Source organism: Pyxicephalus adspersus, chromosome 2 (genome assembly GCF_032062135.1).
Source record: "Pyxicephalus adspersus chromosome 2, UCB_Pads_2.0, whole genome shotgun sequence".
Taxonomy (NCBI): domain Eukaryota; kingdom Metazoa; phylum Chordata; class Amphibia; order Anura; family Pyxicephalidae; genus Pyxicephalus; species Pyxicephalus adspersus.
In genome coordinates this window covers 89,383,667-89,407,887 of record NC_092859.1, presented here as the reverse complement: position 1 = coordinate 89,407,887, position 24,221 = coordinate 89,383,667, and the positions used below count along the sequence as shown (strand labels likewise).

Here is a 24,221-nt window from a genome sequence, read left to right as displayed (position 1 = left end):
AGTACTGTTATGTGATAAAGTGCCAGTGGACGCTGATTAACTCACATTACGTGTACAGTCCATGGTTTTGATGTACAATTAAAACACTCTTTTATACTAATTATGTAAATAGGTATAACTACTGGAAATGCACAACCAGGAGAGCTCAAGTATGATAGTGTTCCAATTTTGTCAATTCCCCTTGCTTGTGGAGCTACACAGCAAAGGCATAATACCACCAACAATAAATAGGTATGAATGGTAGTGCAATTTTCTTGTGAAGCAGCTCAAATAGCAAGAATACCAGTAGCCATCATTTGAATGGTCCAATGAGGCAGTGGGGTAAATATGTAGATTTCTAATTGTATCAGATAGATGTGGCTACAAGTTATTGTATATGCAGAGCAGATTTATTCTGAGAAAGGTTTGTTTTTCAATACCATGTAATAGACATTTTGGTGGACATTTGGGATGATACAATTTTCTGATAAAACCCTGAAAGCAAAGTGGGGACGACCTGTATGTAACTAGTCCATACATGTATCACTAGTCCATTATGTAACTTTTATTTTTTATTAGTTGTTCATGCTGATTACTGTTGAAGAGGGGCAAATTATTCTAGATATGTGTATATATTCTAAAAAAAGGTTCTGAGTTACATAAAAGTTGAAAATGACTGGAAAAAAATAATGATACTATATATCTGTAAATTTAGGAGAATGGGTAGTCTGGTAAATATATTGTTGTTTAAAGAATGAGATTTATTCTGACAGTGACACACCTAGACCTTGTTGGCACATTTCTTCTTGCTGTTCTTTTTTCATTGTGAGACTGAGCCCTTTATCACATTTATTTCTTAGGCAACTGCACCAGCTGGCCTACCCTTGTTACAATTCTATTTGTTTATAAACAATATAAGAAATAGCACTATAATGTAAGATGACATTATTAGAAAAGGGAAATCATTGTGGAATGGCATAAAAATAATCACTCCCAAGGAAATAAACAGCAGTAACTCACCCACTTGATATAAAGCTAGGTCAAATGAAGGGTAGCACAATAGGCCAGGTTTAAACACAATGGGTTAAAAAAGAACAGAAAACAGTAATTGAAGATACATTACAATGAGTGAAGGAGTGGAAAGAATGTGCCCCTGAGGCTTAAGACAATTTTACCTTATTATAGACTAGTTTAGATGGTGCTTTCATTTACACAGAGTTTCAGTGTATCAAGGTATAACTGTATACAGATATAGAGAGAGTAATGCTTTAGACAGGAACAATTGGTGAGGGGTTTATCAAATCTAAGATAAATCCTGAAGATTATTTTTTCAAATGATTGTTATTATTAGATAAGAATTTCCTTCCCAGAAGACAAACTCTTTCTTTACATATCAAAGGAATCTGAGGATGTTAAAGGGGGGTACTATTCAACAGCGAAATGGCATAAAAAAAGGCATGAATGGCGGAATCACTTATTTTCTGCCCTCTTCCTGTTGATCAATTTATCTAAAGTATTATACAGCTAAGTCCCTATATCTGAGCACCAGAGACCCCCTACTAATCCAAAACTTAGCTCAAGCAGCAAATTCTGAGACTCCTTTATACTCAAGCACAGTAGGGTTGATTTACAAAAGTAATGGAGAGCTCACTTAACCCATTGAAGCTTTACATTTAAACAAGATAATCAAGAGAAATGCATTGTTTTTTTTAATACCTGCACACAATTTGGTATTCAAGTAAACACAGGTTCACTGGGCTAAATAAACTTTCTACTCCTTTGGTTAACCAACCCCATTTAAATAATAAATCACTTTACAAATTTTCTAGTTTTTTGTTTGTTATGATATTTATGCCGCAAAACTTACCATTTTCTGCTAAGTAATAGCAACATTATACAAAATTGACACCCCAAGTGAAATTGTCCTAATGCATGGTATATTTGTCACTTTATCTACATATATTTTAGACAATAAGTATGGCATATAAAGAAGATATACCTTGTGCATAAAATAGTTAAAGGGCTGGTCCAGCTATACCTTAAATTTTTGTTTAATTGATGGGCTCATTAGCTATATTATTCTCCAGGATGAGAACAGTTACAGCAGTAACATCTTACCTAAAATATACATTTTAGATGAATGACAAAATTTAGGAGTAACTTTGTCTTTGTACCAGGTAGATACCTAAAGCAACAGAGACAAGACTAAAAATTGTGTTGAAAGAATTTCTTACTTTGAAATCATATGTATACACATTAGACATACTGTTGTAATTTCTTATCTAGATGGTACCTGATAGCCACCAGGGTTAATAATTTGGCTACCATCTCTCACACGACATGCTTCTGTAAGCGTTTGGAACAAGTGACCTATCTTGACATTTGGTGGCATTGGTCAGTAGCCCATACCTTTAACCCCCACCCCTACCCTCTCTTCTTTTATTTCCCCCTTTTTAATCCCTTGCTCAGATTTTCCTATTTTATCTTTATTACTCTTTTTCTTTTTTTTTAATATACACTTCAATATGTGTAAATATATTTCAATTTTCTGTCTTTGAGTTCACAGTTGTATCAATTACCAATCTCTTTTTGAATCAGCTATCTTTTAGAAATAAATACAAGTTGTTTCCTCCCACCTGCCCTGCACATGCCTTTTAAAATAAAATAAAAAACTCAATAAAAACCTAATTAAAATAATTATTTTTTTACCTATTTAGTTACTATTTATGTTCCTATAGGACCAGTAGATATCCATTGTGTAAAGCTGAAAATGTACAAAAAATGTTTGACCCAGAAACTAAAAAAAAGGCAATCTTCTCAACAATTAACAAATAACTGTTGACACTTAGAGTTTAGCCCCTGTGGTATTAAGTATTAAGTTTATTATTACAGTATATAAATAACTATAACCTTAGATTTTTCGCAAAAATATACTTTAATTTTAAAAAATGTATGTACACAATTAATAAGGGTATATTAGTACACCAGTCAACCTTATTATTTTAGCATGGGAGTCTAATTCAGCCCTTTCTTTTACTTTACCCCAGTGTCTGGATCCATTGGTGCAAAAAGAATATTAGGAAAGTTGACTATCCTTTAAGATGTGTCTAAATATATGTATGCAATGGTCTGACCACATAGCATAATAGGCTGCCTGTGCCTTTCTTATTGTTTTAACTAAAATTGCCTTTTTTAACGAGAAATAGGATTAAAGTAAAACTGTCTCAGTGCATCAGTTGGCAGCTTCTTGTATAGAATAAAGAGCTGATATGGGGTTTACATTTTAGTTTGGATATTTGTACATTCAGGCTCTTGGTTCCAGCTGGGACTCTGCCAGATCGCTGGTCAGACAAGATAACACCATGAAACATTTAAGTGTGATCAGCTATTGCTTTACACAGATGAACTGAAGAAGTTAATACAGTCATCATTGAACAATTTATATCCTGCTTTGCAAATCCAGTAGCTATTGTTTCCTTCACTTTTTTAGCACACAACAGCAGCTGTTAAACTTAACAAAGAATATCACATTTTTAAACCAGTTATTAGAAATCTATACAGTTTCAAATAAGCCATTTATAGTAGGTCCGACATCAAATAGTAATGCAGAATCTCATCCATTTTTCATGATGTTCAAACTTAAATCTAAAATCCCTTAGGTGAACGAACAGCATCAGCCAAGAAGTCTGGAATGTACAGGGACTTGTGCTACTATTGCTCAAAAAGCTACCATTATAAATGGAAAGTAAAAAAACTTTTATTTTAACAGAATTGTTTTCAACTGCTTAAACAATGTAGATGTAAATAAATCCCATTTACAGCCATTGGGAATGTAAAGTAAGCCTGTGATTGGGATAAAAATGCAACATCATGTAATACAGGATTCTTTTCCAAAGGCCCGCTGGTAACCCTCACCCAAAAAAAACCATAAAACCAACCAACATTTTGAATTTGTTGTAAGATCCGTGTAATAGAATAGCCTTGAACAGTCATAGACACACCCTACTGACTCCTACATGACAATATTTGGGCCCTGTAAAAGGTTAGTATGGTTAGTAATATGTAACAGCAAGAAAGATTTTTCAGAGGGGAAGGCATGACTCTAAATCATTTGTTGACTTTTTTACAGCATAACTTTTCTTTTAGTTGTTTTCTTTATTATTATCTTCCATATGTATCCATATAGAACTCTTCGGCTAACAGCTTGCACTGCTGCTTGGTTGTGCTGCTTATTTTGCACACATTCCACGGACAATTCTGCAATCTCCTTGATGACAGCACCCTGGCCAGGATTCAAACTTAGTTTTGCAGAGACGAAAGTCATAGCCTCTGAGCCTAGTTGACATGTTCTAAATGTGATGAGTGCTTACTGAAGCAACATATGGCATATGAATATTTGTGCTATTTTTACAAGTAGCATGGACAGCATGGAAAACAAAATATGTAAAATTGTCTTTGCATCTTTTTGTTACCATGTTTTCATTGCTCACTAGTGATATATATTCAGGGGGTTACAGTTGTTCATTCTCATGCTAATAAAATAATAAATAATTCCTGTGGGACTTTTGGTTAATAAAGTGATATGCCATTGAGCCTATGGAACCATTAACTTTAGTTTTGTCCACATATTCTTTACATTTAAAAAGTAGGTGTTGTTACATTTTAGCAAGGTTTTAACTGGCATTTCCTTTTCAAACTAATGAATAGGAAAAATTGATTTGTCTCACAAGTAATGTCCACTGATGTGTATTCCCTCTCTTGGATTTCTGTTTTTGGCTGACACTCCTATTAATTGGCAGCTTGCACCTTTTGGCTATCTTTAGCTGAAAGGAAAGACAACATACCATCTGCCTTTGAAACATATTTAAATCAATGGGTTTTCAAAGGAAGAAAAAATGTCAGCTTTCTTTAAAACCTAAAGTTAAAAAAACTCCTTTAATGATTTCTCAAGTACAGCACAGTTACTGCATCAATCGCTATCAGAAAGCTAATGTGGCCATTAAAGAAATGCAGCTTACAATTTTGGATGGATGAAAGGATATAGACTAGAGACCAGCAAATCTGTGACTGCTACTAAACTATCCACAACAATTTTCTAAAAGGATAAGTGGACTATTAAGGGAAAAATTTTTAAGTAAATGTTATATTTTTCTACACCCTGGATTCATTCGGTGGGGTTCATTTATAAAGTAAAAGAAACTGCTCACTTAGCATTGATACAAATGGTGAGGCTTTGTTCAAACATGTATGTAGGAAACATAGTAAGTAAAACCGGCTTTACCTTATCCACCAAGTAAACATTCACTTAGCTAAGTGATCAGTTTCTACTCATTTAACAAATAAACAACGTTAGCGATAGCAGTCAAACAATATTAATTTTTGTAAAATAATACTTTCAGTGTAGTTTTTTTAAATATGGGAAACAATGTGAAAGGCTGCAAAAATAAGGCATCCAGGCATCACTGAATGTGTTTTTCTAAACCAAGTTTATATTTCGATCCTTTGTGATTCTGACCAATGATGTACTAATATTGTACCCCTTTATCAGTTCAAAAATGGTTTACCAGACTAATGCAGATTAATTAATCACAAACAGTAGTTGCCAGGAGAAGAATAAATCATTAAGAAGTAAGAAATTAAATTGCCTAGATTAGTTTAGCAAAATGCCTAACCTTCAATCTCCTGTTACTAAAAATGACTTACAGTGTTTTAAAACTAGCACATTATATATGTACTTCTAAACTTGCTTTATCCTTGTATTTATTAATTTGTGCCTACTACAACAGACAAATGTCAAGGGCATCAAAGCTGAATTGCAGGATGAACAAATACTGCACAATACAAGAGGCCTGTGTATTTTTACCTAAATATTAGTCTCTTTATTGTATCTCCTGCAGATCTGTTAGTAATCCAGCATGAACACAGCTCCTGCACTTTCCCTTAGTGAATTCCCTTTAGTTCACTCTTCTTTTGCAGAGAAGATGGTCTTGTATCCGCCCAACCCTCCTCCCCCATAGGTTCTCTGAAATAAGTTGATTTATATTTTTTGCAGCTCTTGACAAACATACTATTATTATGGTATTTGTGCAAAGGGTTTAACATGAAAGCAGACACTTGGATGTTTTCATTCTCTGGTTAGAAAGCCACAGGCTCCATATAATTATTTCTAGATGCAACCTTTCTTTGTTATTACATTATACTACAAACTTTTACAATTTTCCACAGCAGTTTGTGCAATACTTTTGTTTATCCTTACAAAGGCATTTTTTCAATATAATTCTATACAATACAACAAAAACTGTGCAATTTATTATGTTTTCATGGGAGTGTATAAGACACAAATACAATGGATTAAGATGGTCAAAGATGACAAAGTATAATGAATGAATACATTACGTTTTATGTACTTTTATTTCTATTACGTTTGTCCTCATGGAACATTGCAATTGAACCTGTCTTTACTATTAAATTTTAAGGTGCACCTTAATGTATTTTTGATATTAAATAGATTGTGTTAAAAGAATATCTATTAAAAATGCACTTACAGCTTTCCTAATTTATGTTTATTGAAGTCACGATCCTTGGCCTGTAAGAGAAAAAAAACACTCTGAGAAAAGAAATACATTTATAATAAAATATATATTAACCACAGTTTGTTCCAAGCCACAGCCACTCTAAACTTTGGGGTTGATGTCAGAAGAGACTGATATCCAAGAAGTGTCAAAAGCTACTTTTCTAACAAGCAATCAACAAACCCATATGAGTCCAAATGCAAAAACAAAACAGAAAGATTTAAATGTAACATTAATCATACTAAAAGATATGGTGGTATTTCCAAACAAAATCAATTCAGTATATATATATATATATATATATATATATATATATATATATATATATCTTCACATATATGTGTATCAGTTACTGAACCTACTAAATTTTAACACACTCCGGAAGACAGAAAAGAAGAGGTCATAAATGCTGGATTATCATTAGAGCCACCCACACCATAATAATCAGTGTTCAGCACAAAGCATTAGTAATTACCCACAGCTGTTACACCACAATAATATTGTACAATACACATTATTGTAATAAACACAGGGAGTTCCATTTGCAAGAAAAAAATAAAAACCATACAGTACAGCTAATTAACTAATTAATAAGACAAACCAGTGCTGAAGGGTGAAATTATTGTGTGAGGCATGTACTTGTGCAAAAGAACATGTAAGACAAGGAGCATTTATTTCATTTTATTCCTTCACCAATGAATGTCAAGGAGCATGGCAGAACATAGAAAACTAATCACATAAGGGACCGTTCTTAAAGAGCTTGCAATCTAGTACTCCTACCACAGTCAGAGTTATAAAAAAGCACACCATGGCTTGTATAAGTGATGGCCATGTAAACTACCAAAATGGTAATTTTATAACAAATACATGCCTGCATGCATTTGGACCCATAATTTGCTGGGAGCTTTTAAACAGCTCACAAAGAAAATAGTACTAAGCAGTCTATACACTTTTTTTTGGGCTTTAACATCCATAAAAACATGTTGAACATATACAATTTTCTGGAAAACCAACCTTGCCCAAGGTTGAGGCAAGCTTCCCCAACAAAAGTCTGCTGAATCAGTATACTACAATAGGAAAATATTTTGTCAGCACACCATGGATTATCTAAAAGTCTAAAATGTTTTTTGAAGGGTGACATCAAAGTGCTAAACAGTGCAACATTTTGGGGCCAGAATCCTTTGTCAAGCATATGGCTACATCAAGGTATCAAAAACAGCTGGTTTGTAAAAGAATATATTGTGACCATTGAAGAATTCATAATTACTTTTACTATATAGGATCACTGTACTTTTGCACTGCTTTAAAAAAATCGTATTACATTCATTTATTATTAAGCCGCTCTCTTTTTCACCAGTGTCAGCAACACGCATATGGCCCATTTCATTATCTAGCTGTAAAAGTAGAAATTACTTGTACAATGTTACAGGAAAAAGGGACATACATTGTTTTAAACAAATTGCTTATTTGAGATGGGACACCAATCTAAAGTTTGAATTATTATGCAGAGCTTTATTAGAAGAAGTAGATTGTGTTATGTATTTCAAGACTTGGATTGATTGGACGTAGATTGCTTTCAAAGGAGGACAACCCACTAGTAGTTATATTTACCAATTAATGGTAAGTAGGTTCCCACATACATTTATATCACCGAACGTTTTTTATGCCACATTACCAGAAAAAAAAAATATGATAAAAGTCACCGTTACCTTGTTATCTTTGAGTAGCAGTCTTTGTTGGCTAATAGCATATTACAGAAAGACTTGAGAACATAAATGTCAGTTGCATTTTTCCTTGACCAAGAATGCTCACGCTGATGACAGTCCTCGTGAGTATATACTATATTATAAAGTAATCATCAAGCTTCCATTTGAAAAATATCCATTTCAATTGTTATATCGTGGAAATATTCCTTTCTAAAAAATAAGCCTAAATTAAATGTTTGTCAACATTAGAGGGATAAATATTTATGAAGTATACGTTTAAATAGTATAAAAATTAAAAAAGTAAAATAGCCACATAATAAATGATGCCTAAATATTTGTTTTTTGTTTCTCAGAGTATTGTAAACTGATACACTCATAGGTGTATTATGCCCATATTGTGGAAAAGGTGAATAATTACAGCATTGGACATGATTTAAGAGTAGGTCTTTTTTTTTATATCTGGGACTGTCTATTTGGCCACACTAGTAGACAACTGGAAGAACAGTAAGAAACTAGATGTTTAGTTTCAAAATAGGAAATTTGCATTTACTTATTGTATATATTTTTTAACTGTTGTTGTATTTTATGATTGAAACATATTTTTTCTTTATTGTCTTTGGTTTAAAAATTGAACATATGATTTTTTTTGCAATGCTCCAGTCTGTTTCCATCCAATTTGTTATTAATGTAAGGTCTAAAACCCCAGATAGTGTTATTTCCAAACAGGCATGATGCTGGCTCCTTGCTGCATTTCTCAAACAAATAAAGGACAATACTAGAACATTTCTTGCACCTATCAGTCGGATTTAAATCTCCCCTGGAATTTTAAAAGTAATTTGTGATATGGTAAACAGAGACAGAGGAAGTTACACAGCACAGCATTGCTTCTGATCTACATTCCCAGCGTGTTGCATTATGACTAGTTACTGAGAACTTAAATTAAGGTTAACTGAAAGAACATTCTGACTTTTAGCACAGCTGGATTGTACGGTAGATAGAATTAGTACTTCTCTGATTGTTTTCATTTGTGACAAGGAGTCTTTTTTTTTTGCAAAAAAAGGTTTTCTGAACATCACACATTCACTAAAATGTAATAAGACTCTTGGTGAGTGGCTGTTATCCTCTTATTTATAATGATACAATTTAGTCCAAGGCATTTAAGCCTGAAGAAGATAAATGCAAGAACTTATTCTGAAATTGGGAAAGTCTGTTTTGTGATAACAAAAAATCTTACAAAACATTGACTCAATAAAAACTGCTATCTTTCTTGGATTTTATTTGATCCAAATGATTGTGGTAAGAAGCAAGGGAGGAGGTGATAGAAGAAGTACTGGAATAATGATATTAACATTTTAAATCATAGTTTTAGATCATGCGTCAACAGATCCCTCTGTGGATATTCACAAGTGTGTAAATCAGGGTGATACGGTTTCAGCCCTGAAACCTAAAGACAGGTCTAAATTACAGTGAAACCTAAATTACAGTGCTGTACTAATGTGTATCAATAATGAGATTCAAGAATAGACATAGACACAAAGAAAAATAATTATTGATTTATACTGTAGGATAGCTACATACTACTATGAATGTGTTAACATCAGTAAAGTAATTTTGATAGTGATGTTATAATATACTATATAAAACATATATATATATACAATCATTCAAATTAGGTTAGGCTAATTATTTGAAACTGACAAAATAATCAATAATTGTCATTACAATAGCTGTAATGCATTTTCAGATATCATTATAACAACATACTTTATAATCCCTGGCTTGGATAGGAGGTATTGCTATTTGATCTCTGTTGTGCCTACATAATGAAAACCATAGCCCATCCAATTCATGGAAGTCAAGCTTTCCTGTGTATCCAGCTTAGTTCAAATTGATATAAAATAATTGAATTTATTCCCTATCCTAAAGAGACAGCAATGTGTTTTATCATTCAAATGACTTTTCCAACTTTGCTCCTCATCCGTACTTATCTTAAGTCTGTAAATTTGCTAAATGACTAAAACAGGCCCAAAGAACTTGTTTGTGTTTTCTGAATTTCTGTGTAATGCACATTTACATTAGAAGCAAAACTTATTCTAATGTCCTAAACTTACTAAAAAGGACTTTCCCCTGAACTGTTAATGTAAAAAAAATATATTTTTCCTTGCATAAGATAGCATTTACAATCATACCTTAGTCTTACTCGCTGGCATGGAGTGACCTTAAAGCGGACCTAAACTAAAATTTTTACCTTACATAAAAGGGTAGACAAAAGGGTGTACATACGTTTTAGATATGCATGTCATTTATTGTCATTTTTAAAATGACAATAAATGAAATGCATATCTTAAACCTATGTACAGTTTATTTATTCTTGTTTCATGTTTTCTCCTGACAGGTTGATGGACATTTTGAAGTGCCAGATGTTTTGTAATGCACCTTCTAGACTGACATTTTAGAAAATCTCCACATGCTGCTACATTCTGTGTGCTCATGAAAATTCATTAAGGTCTAAGAAACATGATATATTTCCTTCATCCCAGATAGGTGTTAAGAATCACATAAATAAATGTTGTTACACATAAAAATCTAAACCATAAAAATATTTATATAAGCAATAAAAAGCATACCATGCTGTACTTCCCATCCTGTACTTAAAATGTTACCACATACAGTTATTATAATTATGTGTGTGTGTATACATGTGTGTTCAATATGTGCTATAGACCACCGAACACCCTCATACCCAATCATTTAAAACTTGATATATTATAAAACCAGCATATGTAGGGTCTCTTTTTCATTGATTTTTTTTTACTCTTTTATTTTTTCAGCAATACTATTGTGCTTTTGTATCAACCTAAAACAAACAACTGTCCAACGTGAATATTTTGCTGCAAAAAAGTTTAATAAAAAACTACCATTATCAAAACAGGTAAGGGTTTTCTATTCCGTATTAAAGTTCTCTTAGTGGTTTTCACTCTTCAGCAGTGCTGTTCTTGATGTCTTGCCATGTGCAGAGACTTTACTTCTGTCCACAAATTGACAAGTTGACAGATTCTCCCTTGACCTAGTGAGTATTCTTCATGGTCCAGGCCAAGGTGTTTGTAGCTTGCAGACACAGCAGGGACTGTGCATGTAAAAAAAGGTGCATGGAGCGCTCAGCAGCAATTTTATCAGTTTGTATGGATTTGTCTGTAAACCTAAATCATTTTTATAAGAATCATAATTTATTTAAACGATTTAAAATCAGTACATTAATATATACATACATGTGTCTGATTTCAATAAAACTGTATAAGGTAATGAAAAAAAAACATTGCAGTACATTAATACAAGAAAAAAAAGTGTTACTAGCATATGCAGCAAATGTATGAATTATTTTGTAAAAATAGGAAACATAATATTAATCTAATACACTTCAAGGTATGATATCAAAAAACTTCATTTTTTTTGTTTGCAGCATATTTTCAGATGTACAATTCTTCATTATATTTAAACCAGTAGTCTATGTGTTCTGTTCCTTCACTTGGCACTCCCATGCCTACACAGCAGCCAGAGTGATCCCTGAGTTTCTGGCACATTACAGATGATATGATCCAAATTCTGCCTGCAGTTATAAAGCTTATCAGTACTAATGTGCCAGGGACTTGGTATGCGCTGACTGCCTCAGGGAGAGAGTTATGCTTCTCAAAAAACCCTATAAATTCTGTATATATTCAATATTCATTCACTTTCTTAGAGAAAGTTTTTTGTGGATGTCAAACTAAAGTATAAACATACCTGATACCCAACACTGCAGGGTCTTGTGATCATATAGCAAAAGTTTAATGACTAAGTAAATAAATAAAGTTAAAAAAGAAAATATTGTAATTAGAGTTTGGTGTAGCAAAATTCTAAAATTTTTTAACAGTAACTTTATATTAGACATTGTTACAGCAGTATTTAGACTACTAGATTGTAAGCTCTTCGGGGCAGGGTCCTCTCCTCCTGTATCACTGTCTGTATTAGTCTGTCATTTGCAACCCCTATTTAATGTACAGTGCTGCGTAATACGTTGGCACTATATAAATCTTGTTTATAAATAATAATAATAATAATATTTAAAAACACATAAGGCTCTATTTCCAGATTTCACCTTCATTTTGAGCCATGTGAGCCATGTTTCCTAGAAAGCTCATTTAGCAATGCTGAAAATTACTGTCATTTTTAAATATGGATTCCTATTTATCCTGATGTGATGGTTTTTCGGTATGAATATTTTTTTACAAAGTAACTATATTTTTATTAGACTCTGCATGCCAAAATACTTATGTATTATGTATCATATGTATCAAATAAAACATCTATGGGTATCTAAAATTTTGTTGGCTAATGAATGGATTTATTAGGACAATTTCCTTACAAGCTATACAGTTTCAAAGAATAAATTATATCACCTACTTTAATATGTTTAATAAAGGATTTAAAACTGCCAAACATATTTAAAAGAGTGAATAATTTATAATGTCAGATTTGCTTGATGTAAATTACAAAGGCTCTAATATCTGCTTTGCTAATGACTATCACTGTCATTATCACTCAAAACTAAAACACAGAACTGACTGATATTAGCAAAATTTGGAAAACAATGTGTTTCCAGTGGGCAGGCTCCATTTTGATAAGCAGACTTAAGACATGCTCAGCTATACTTATTACCGTTTTCAGTTTCAACAGCAGTAGTGTAAAACCCCAACATCTTTGGCTTGATTAGTATTGATGTTGAGAACTCTTCTCTTCTTGACCCAGAATTTTCCAGTGCTAACACCAATTTGCCATGTTGTTCCACGATAAAACTGTGATCTTTTGATTAAGATGGGTTTTCTTCAATAAGGGTATAGTGGTCTCCGGGACTAAATTAGGGGTTGGGCTAAATAAATATTCTAGGCATATTGTAATACTTTTATTTAAGATTGAAATTAGAGATTAGTTGATTAAAAGGAAATCGCTGTGTGGGGGTTAAGCAATTAGCTTTTATTTGGTGGTTAAGCCAAGTGTAACAGTGATTAGTAAATATATTAGGGTGTTAAGTGTTGAATTTGTTGTTAAATGACGCTAAGCTAAGAGGGAATGGAGCAGTCCATATTCAACATTTCAATTTCAAGGTTAAGCTTCAGTTAAGGGTTTACATAAGGAGAAGGCTAAGTTTTGGAGTCTCCTGTTTTGGTAAAGATCGGTTACAAACCCTACATAACCTTGTGTGGAGATTTTTATTTATGTTTTTCCTATATATGAAACTTAGTACTCCTAAGCCAGTTTCTGTTTCTTTAACTCTTTTATCTTATACAGTTGGACTAATTAGACCACAACTGGTACCTGTATAATTCTACATTAAAAGCCACTGTTTAAATTGGCATGAAATCAAATATTCTGATGAATGTGTTTTTTCAGTGTCAATACAGAGGTTTTCTTGCCAGTTGCATTAAATGTAAGTAATATTGATTAAGTTCAATACTCAAACAACACACAAGAAAAATCTAAGAATTACCTTAGAAAAGATTTACAACACATGCTGTGAATCATTCTACAACCACCACTTAAAGGCTTTTCATTCAAGCCCAGATGGTTCACCATGGCAACTACATTTTAAGCACCAGGTTTGTAAGCAACTAAAATAAAATGAGTAATAGTTGAACGAAAAGGTGGCGTCTGTTATTACACCCTTATTAGGCTTGCTTACGGTAAATTAAAATCACCGGAAAAGTTTCTGTTATCATTGCGACATTAGTTTAGGTACACAGCTTTTTCCAGTTTTCAATAAATGCTTTACATATATATTATATTATATGTAATATTTACAGGCACAATCGTAAATATGAACATAAGGAGAAAAGGTAAAGCTGTAAAAATACCCTTTTATTGACAACTGCTTAGTAAATACCTATATCAAACGCCAGCACTGAACAGTCATATCTTATCCTAGAGCTATAAGCTATGGGGCAAGAAAACTAGTTTGCAGATGAGTAAGACACCAAACGTTGTTAGTGAAGCTATTAACATTTTTTACAGTTGAGTTTGGTGTGGGGGCACTAGCAGTATTAATAAATTACCCCTTAAGTTAAAGTTTTTGCTCTTAAAATACCCTAAAACAATGTCCTCTCCCCTAGTGTTTCTGCTTTTGCTGATGCAGAGCTACGTTTTTCATTGAGTCAATTCTTCTGACATTTGGGAATCAGGGAAAGGAGAGGCATTGACCAAATACAATTGTCTAATGCTGCCACGGTTTCTGACTTGCTTCTATGTACTGCTGCACTTTGTTTTTGGCTATGCCCAAAAAATCTGCATGGAACGGTAAGAATTTAATTGATGGAACAACTCCAGTCATCATGTCAAATGATTTATTAACATAGCAGAAGGCCCAATAGGTAGGCAGCCCATCAAAACATTTTTAGGTCATATATGATAGTTGCACTGTTCAACATTTTTCTCATATATGGATCATTACCCACATTTTATTGCAGCACCTCTATTACAAGGAGATGCTAAGGGTCCTCACAATATTGTGAGTTGTTACACAGGGTTTGCAGCCATCCTCCCAATGGACCTGATTTATTAAAGCTCTCCAACGCTAGAGAGGATACTATTTCATCAGTGAAGCTGGGTGATCCAGAACACCTGGAATACATCTTTTCAGGGTCATTTTCTAACAAAGGTTCTAAATCCTGGACCAGATCCATTCCAGGTTTGCTGGATCACCCAGCTTCACTGATGAAAGTGTATCCTCTCCAGCCTTGGAAAGCTTTAAAAAAACAGGGCCAAAGTTCTAGCTTCCTAATGCTAATACACATTATACTTTGGCTGGAAGCTGAACTAAGGTACAGTGGGCCTGATTGATCACCAAGGCTAGAGAGGATTCACTTTCATCAGTAAAGCTGGGTGATTTAGCAAACCTGGAATGGATCTGGTCCGGGATTGAAAACATTTGCTAACAAATAACAAATTACTTTTAGAAATCCATTCCAGGATTGCTGAATCACCCAACTTCACTGCTGAAAGTGTATCGTCTCCAGCCTTGGAGAGCTTTATTAAATCAGACCTAATAAATCAGATAAGTCAATAAGATAAGTCATAACAACCATGACACTAGTCACTCATAAACACTTGTAGAGTTTTGATAGTCACATTGTACTTGCTATCACACCATTAAAACACTGGCAAAAGGAGTTTGTATGTAGCTTCACTGTTATCAAGTAAATTATATTTATGTAAATTATTATGAATATTATTACCCCTTTACACAATCTTACCCTTTTACTTTCTTAAAGATGTAAATTCATAATACTAAAATTGCAAAATGTAGAAATAAACTGTGGCTTAATGATGGATCACATTTAAATTAGAAAGAAAATTAAAAAGCACATCTGAAAGTACAGTGTGATATTGTCCTAATCTTTTCTATATATAAATCTATTTATACATCATACTGAACTTCAGATAAATCATTCTCAATATATTGTTGTATTTGCAACATTACACCTGGGACTGAACAAATAAATATTGAAAAGATGCTCCTCCACCTATGTAGAGAAGTAATTCTAATTTCTATTTGTTTGCAAGTAATGTATTTATCTCCTATCTAGAGAGCATGTATTTATTAAATTTCATCTACAAGTATGAACATGGTAGGCTATTACAATGCAAATTGACTATGCTCTTTAAATTATGTGAGATAATTTAAGTGACTCATTTTTTGTTTTTCTCTGCTATTAATAACTTGACAGGTCAATCAAATTATGTGCTGGATTTTCAAATTGAAAAAAATAAGAAAAACGTACCACTCTGTGGACTTCAAAGGGAAATTAAATCATGTTTTTTTATTCAACTTTAATAATAAATAATTTTCTGTTTTATTGTATGAAACAAGATATTAGACTTTAATACATATGGCCTGATTTATTAATGTTCTTTATAGCTGTAGAGGATACACTTTCATCAGTAAAGCTGGGTGATCCAGAAAAAAAGACCTGAAATGGATTTCCTAAAGGTATTTGCTATTTGTTAGCAAATGATTTGAATCCTGGACCAAATCCATTCCAGGTTGGCTGGATCACTCAGCTTCAATGATGACAGTGTATCCAGCCTTGGAGAACTTTAATATATCAGGCCATAGAATCAAGCAATAATGCCCCAAAGGCAAAATCACTGATTTTTTTTTAGTTTATCATGACAAATGTTGACATGTGATAATTTTTATTTTATCATGACAAATGTTGACATGTGATAATTTTTATTATTAAATTATGCTGATTAGACATGGATGTACACGGAGTTAAGAAAAATGTAAAACAACAAATATCCTCCCTCATGCACTTAAACATCACAAATTTTTCCTCAAACTACATTACATAGGGCTAAAGTGTAATATTAAAGATATTATGGTAGATTTTGTAATTACACTTACATACAAAATAGGAGCATAAACATTTTACAAAAAAATATCATTGTCTCATTTTTATACAGAAATATATTGGCCATAGTTTATGAAAGCCAGTAAATAATAGGAGCTATTAATCTGTTCAGCAGCATTACTAGAGAATCACAGCAATTCATTACATAGTCCTAATGCAAATAAGATGAATACCATTTATTTCTGGTGGATATGATTTGTTGTCGCATTATAATCTGACATGTGTTCTATACATTTTGTATGCTAATCTAACACTACTTGTCACAGGAAATGCAATTGATTATTACACCATATGTTTTCCCTAATGTCAAATAGTTTATTATAAGGAATTTGCTTAAACAGTTCTGTAAGCTCTAGTCCGACATTTCCTATATGTCAATTGGACATTCAAAAAGGAAGACAATCATGTCAACAAAAAGAGTAACTTAGATTAATATATATTAGGTTTGTGCTAGGTAACTGCAAACACAAACTAATATATATATATAAAAATATATGGAAATGGAAATTCATGTATGAAAACGGCTATTGCAGCAAGAAGGAGGTTCTCATTAAAGGCACACTCATTATGATAAATCCATTCCAGGTAAGAGAGATAATTCTCTAGGAGGAACACTGGATCCCGCACTATGAATATACATCAAAAGATCAAGTAGCAGCAAGGTAGTTGTGGAAGAGCAATGAGTAGGATAGGTGAGCCTAGCAGTGTAACTCATTATAGACTGCACAGGGCAAAATCTGCAAAAGTCAATTAGTGCATAGTAGGCCTTCCATGTATGGTATTTTTGAGGATTTCTTTATTAATGCATGAAAAACTTCACCTAATGAACAATTGTAACTGTAAATAATGTGATAAATTGTATTTTGGTATTATGAAGGGAATTAATCACTAGTTTAAGTACTTGTCAAGGAAGCAATGTATGGAATAAAACATTTCCTGACACAGGATTTACATGACTGTGATAGGGCTGAGTTCCCGCAGGCCGTGCCCCACTCCCACCTCCCCCCACCCCACCCCTTTACCCCAAACACACTGAGACAACAACTTGGTTAAATGGCCCCTTTGGGCCATTTATTAACAAATAACTTAAAATTTAACTCTTTTAATAAATAACCATAAATAACAATATATAAACACATCAACAAATAATAACTTACAAATAATAACAAAAAAACTGTAACCAATACATTAATAAAACATCCTTTTCCTAAAAACACACCCCCGGGTTACTGGTCCTCGAAGGCCCCACTATTGTAACCCCTTGCACATAATGGGTCTGCACCACCGTGATATGTAATGCTCCCAGCCGCACCTCCAGCTCGGGAACCATACCAGCAGCACTTGCAGCCCTACCACAAAACAATTTAACCTTCCCAACAACAACCTTACCGAGGGTCCCATACCATAGATGAGACCCTCACCCCCACTGAAACCGTCCACTACCTCTCCTTCCCTCGAGGACCTCACCGAAACACCTAAAAACAGTGCGGGTGGGTGGGAAAAACTTCTTTTATTCTCTCTGTCACGCTGAAAAAGGACCCTTCCTTTCCGACTCACCCCCCTTTCACTCCTCTTCTCCTTCCCCCCTGCACGTGGTCACTCGGCATACTAATGCAGCAACTCCCCCCCTTCTCTATGTTAGCTTTTAACCCTTCCCCAGCCTGCTCCCATCCCTTCCCAGTCATGCAGGCCTTCCACTGATTTTCACTTCGTTCCCTGCTCCAGGCCTCCACTAGTACTGGAAATTAAAGCAATGGCAGCTAAAGGCTCCGAAACAAAAGCAAAAAAGTAGATAACTCTAGTCTATGGAACACATGATTATTTGTTTGAAACAATAAATGTTCATGTGGTGGACCAGAGAATGTATAATCTGCCAAGTACATGTTCGCTTAGCTTAGTGAACATGGCCAAGCAATGTTCTCTTTCATATTAAATCATGTACAAAAAACAGAATTAATAAAAAAGGTAAATGGTTTATGCTTGCACATAATTGGACGATTGAACTCAACTTTAACAAATTCACCAACCTAAAGAAACTCACTCTGTAAGGGTAAACTGTAACTGCAGTCTGAATAAATACCTTCTGGGTAAGCAACAATATACCCAGTATACAAGTATAAAGAACGGCCCATAAGCTGTAGTCCTGTAACATCACCTTGGATGAGATGATGTCATCCGGAAAGAGGAAGCATTTCTTTACTTTCCTCTTCCTAGCAATGCAACCTTTATCGAACGTAAATTGCCATTGTTGAATCCAAACGTTTTAGACTAGATCAATTATTACAATTATTTGTTTCCCAAAACAAAATAAAACTTAGAGGATTGAGCCCAAAGTACCTTAAAAATCTTAAAGAATAATAACAAAGAATTCTAACTCCATATGTCACTGGCTCATTAAAACCTGGATGGATAGGCCAAATTTAGCAGCATCAGTATGCAGAACAAACTAATGTTCATTATAACCAAGCTATTACTAAGGATTCATATCAACAAGCATTTTTGTCAAACATTGTGCTTGATATTTCAACATAAAAATTTGTGTTTGAATAGCGAATGCAGCATTTGACAAAATATTCTACATTTGACCTGCTATGCTTAGAGTTGAAAAGCACCTTATAAAACATGTGGTGTCTAATGAATTACAGCTCAACGCAAAGCAAGGATTTTGCTAACTTGCATCTTTATATTTACTTAGTAGGCCAATCTTTCATTGACCCCATGCTGTATGGCAGGCAGGCTGGTACCAGACACTTATTATCTATTTGCCACAGAACTATAGCAAATATTTTGTGTGTCAGGTTGGTAGATTTGTTGTAGGAGAACAGAGGATGGGTTTCTTTTTTTTTTTAATGCACTTATCTCCACATAGAACACATTTAATAACGACTAAATGGTCTGCAAAAGCATTTGTGTCAATGATGATGTAAAGATATTTACTTAATTGTACAATTTTAATTCAAGCATAGTATTGATTTTCCTAATTGAGAAATTAAATATATTGCTGAATCAATTCTAGGGACAGATAATTCTAATGTAATGATAGTTGTATCATATTTGATTGTATTAATGAGTGGTAATTCAGTATAATTAGAGCATAGTTTGGTGGTTTGTGCTTAAAATGATTATATAACAGCATGTTGTTTTAATGTAAAACAATTACATTTTCTCCAGTGACAGTTGCACAAAAATAATGAATAGACTGCAGGAGGTGGCAATAAAAATCTCTGAGTTACATGTGTGACCCCTGAAAGTCATAAGTGGTAGGTTTTAGCAGGAGACACTAGGCATGCTCTTTGACCCCACAGATGCCAAGGGGTTATCTACTAAAGAGTGAAACGTTCTCTTTCTATAGTGAAATAATCACTAAATAAAACAAATATTTGTTTACAGAATATGCAAAGGTAATATTTTACTTATGCATCTTATAGGTAAGGTTGGACGTCAGGTTTCACAATTGGGTGATGTTATTTTCATTCATTTCCTATTGACACAATAGGAAACAAATTGAAGTTTCTCCAAAGAAGAGATAGATGTCTCTAAAACATGTGACTCTATTGGAAATCTTTCCCTGAGGGGCAACGAAATTTTTTCCTTCCATTTTTTTGATTGTCTCAAATTGGGCTGTGCAGTAGGCTAGGGACTTACATGAGTGTTTTGAAAAGAAACATATAAGATAGTAAAGCAGCAATTGTGGAAAGAACAGTGTTACCTAAAAAAGAAAATAATTGTGGATGCAGGCAACACAATTAAAAATAGTTACTTACTTTTTTATATGTGCATCCTGTATAACTAATGGCATATGTGTTGAGAGTGGTTACTGTACGCTCTGCTCAAAATAATTGTGTTTTAATATGTTCAATAATGCTGATCTGGCTGTTTTCAGTACCAGTGACATAAAAAAATAGAAAACAAAACATTTTAAATATGCTTTGTCATTAGTTTCACATATGTGGGCTATTAAATGAAGCAATGTATCGAAGAAAATAAAATACCATCTTCTTATTTCCAAGCTACAGTGAAAGTTGGAATAAATTGAGGCAGTGTTGCATACTTGCCACCTGTGAACGATATTGATTAAAGCTGAATTCACAGCAAAAAAATTGTTTTCTTGTAGCATTTATATTGGGGCTTTGTGTCATGGGAACACTTTCATCTATTACTATGAAGTTAATTTTAATGAAAACTGAAAGCAATCTATCCATGGATCATGTGATCCTATGAACTGCAAAATAAATTAAACTTGATGTCAATACAGAACTCAATACAAGGAAACGATGGAATTAAAAACATAGTTCTTCCTCCTTTTCCCTGTACAAAAAAAAGCTTTGTAAAAAACAGGCCTTATTTCTTAGCCCCATCATCCCAAATTACCCCAACACCAAAAAATTGGGGTGTTTAGGCAGTGGTGAGCCCCAGCATAATCACAGTTACCTAATATACATAGCTAAACTCTGGTGTTTAAACTCATGCCGCCCCCAATGTTTAGTTTTTGTTTTATACTTGGTGAGTGGGACTAAGAAATAAGCAGAACTTATTAACATGAACCATTTACTATCCCTGGGTCCCCTCATGTCCCTGTGGTATTTATTTATTCTTTTTTTAGTTTAGTTTTTAGACTGACATTTATATTACTTTTTATCATTATAAACTCATTGATCTACAAAGAAACATTTATACATAGTGTACCATTTGCCAAGGCTTTGCACAAGAACATAAGTAGGGGCACAACAGTAGTTTTTTTCTTTTCAGATTTTTCAAATTAAAAGTCTGCATTGAGCCCTAAAATTTTACAGAATAATTCATATTGATAAGGCTAAGATAATTTTATTGTAGATTTAATGCATTAAGGTAAAACGAAATATAAAATATACATACCTTTTATATTGTTAGCAGATAATAAAGTTAAAACATAGAACTCTATGGTTTAGAGACCCCCAGTTTTTAGAAAAACAACATTATTTTGTATGATGGATTATTAATAAATGTGTCTATAGCAGAGAAGCTTTATGTACAATTCCATCTGCTGTAGGGGGCTTTCTTTACAGTACATATGGTTTTTCTATGTTGCAAAATCTAGCCTGAGGGTAAACTTCCTTCCTATACATAATGTACCAAATGTTACACTTGCCCAATTTTTATTTTTACATTTCCACTATTCCAGCTGGAGTTTCAGACCGAAAATATTACATTTAATAAAGAAGTCATGAATTTCATAAATATATTTTACTAAACATGCACAAATCTGCCAAAAGATACTGCTCTTCACACTTCTGCTTCCAGTTAATATTTAAATCCATCCTGATTTCATAAAACCAGTTTGTATTAGCTTTAAATTTATTCAGACTTTTGTTTATACCAAACAGAAAACTTATTTCTGAATCTATGTAATCTTTATGAGAAACTGTCATGTAGATGTTTAGTTTCCAACAATTGTATTTTCATAATACAATTTATTTAATAGAAAAGCAGCTTGAAGTTTGATGTTCATAAAAATTACAATCAGTATGTATGTACATGTGTGAGTTTTAAATCAATATATTATATAACTGACTTTTCTCTAGTTGTAAGGTTGCCATATATGTGGATTTCCTAGGACTTGGTAAATTATAGCTTGATCCTTCTGCGTGACATCTTCTTGGTAATTTGGTATCTAATAGGCATTTCTGCCCAGAACTGGCCCAAATCTCCTAAAATTTCAAATAAATTGCATAGCCCATTAAACTTTAACTTTAAAATGATGTGAATAAATAACCTTGGTAGCAGTACACACAGGAGGTAATTAAGTACAAATAAAGGAACTCCTTTATCAGATTGATTCAACAAAAAAGTGTAAGGCTTTATTAAATTTGATATGTGAAAAATATCTACACCATAAAGCTGGGCCCCAGAAGTCAAGTATTGTGTTGTCTTGCACATACTGATACAAATTTCAACTGCTTAGGCCAAATATGCAAAAATATGTATAAAATATGTATAAATAATCAGGATGAACAACTTAACTCTGGCTTTAACTTTACTCTAACTTTAATGCTAACCCTAATTTCAATTTTCACCCAAATGCTAAGCTTTCCATAAAAGCAAGTGATCACTAGGTCAGTACTGACATAATGATTACCTCATCAGTAGCAATAAGCTAGTCATAAGCAGGCTTGTTTATCACAGAGCCATTCGTTGCCATATCAGAAGCTTTTTGATGATGCTTGGCTTTAACAAATGACTTTGTTTATAAATTCATGTCAATGACATGGCCTTGCTAATCAACAAAGCTGTCATTATATTTCTTTTAATGTGTGCTTGGTGCACCTACAAAGAAATACTTTTATACTGTAAGAGCAGTATAACTACCTTATCATTTCTAATTGACTCCAATGCATTTTGTCAAAATGGGAAATTACAACACGAGGCAGGTATGAAACTCATCCATTAGCACCACTTACTCTTTTTATTACCCTGCATTTATAAAAGCATTAAGGCATTTTACCTTAGCAATGTATATCTCTTTTTTATTACAAGAAAAGTGCATTTTTTTTCTTTTGTATTCAGCAGTTTAGCTCATCTTGCAGTAAGAGAATATAAGTTGTCAAGGCTATGCTGCTTTCCCTAGTGCTCCAGCTGAGGACCATTTTATCACAATGCACTAGTATGCCTGAAAATGGTGTGAGCTATCTCACAGCTGAATGCACAAGCCATTAGATGAAAACATATTTCATATCTTTATTTCATTTTCTGCTTGTCATATATAACATGGCTGGCAGGAAATCCTTGGGGTAACAGCAGAGGTCTTTTCAGTTGTGTTCTGCCTGGTGTGACCTGGTACATTGCAATAAACACAAGTTTGAAACCTATAAAGTAGGTATATCCTAATTATGTAAATTGAAAAAGAAACAATATTATGACACTATTATATATATTTACACATTATTACATACGTTAAAATAAAATAAAAAGCAATTTAGGAGTGGCTCAGCCACCATGCGATGTTTGGGTCTCGTTCAGATTCATTTATTTGTTCATTCATGTATTTCTTCTTAGTCTTATGAATACTAGTACTAGTAGTACTTTGTCTTCCTTATGTAAGCTGCCTGAAAAAATAAATACTATTTGCTCCCTGTCAGATCTTATTACAGAACAGTTGTGAAGAGAGAAGGAACCCCACCAGCCTTTTTTTGCAAACTACTGACCCCTGGACTATGTACTAGTAACCTCTGAACTTTCTTTATTACTTACAACAAACCCCTGCTCTTTGTGCATTACTACTACTGACTCCTGCACTTTGTGTGTTACATACTACTGATTCCTACACTTTGTGTGTTACATACTACTGATTCCTACACTTTGTGTGTTACATACTACTGATTCCTACACTTTGTGTGTTACATACTACTGAATCCTGTACTTTGTGTGTTACATACTACTGAATCCTGTACTTTGTGTGTTACATACTACTGACTCCTGCACTTTGTGTGTTACATACTACTGACTCCTGCACTTTGTGTGTTACATACTACTGACTCCTGCAC

The 24,221-nt window shown here is 33.4% G+C and overlaps 1 protein-coding gene across 3 annotated transcripts in view; it reads right to left on the bottom strand.

Annotated features, from left to right (window-relative positions):
* The window catches only part of SYT1 (synaptotagmin 1), a 285,194-nt gene that overhangs the window by 183,687 nt on the left and 77,286 nt on the right, over window positions 1–24,221 (bottom strand). For 2 of the 3 annotated variants that reach the window (XM_072401415.1, XM_072401412.1), the window contains exon 4: window positions 6,525–6,565. The exons of the other annotated variant lie outside the window; for it this stretch is intronic. The gene's annotated coding sequence lies outside the window, so the exon portion shown is untranslated. The remainder of the gene's footprint in view (window positions 1–6,524; window positions 6,566–24,221) is intronic. 3 annotated transcript variants of the gene reach the window in all.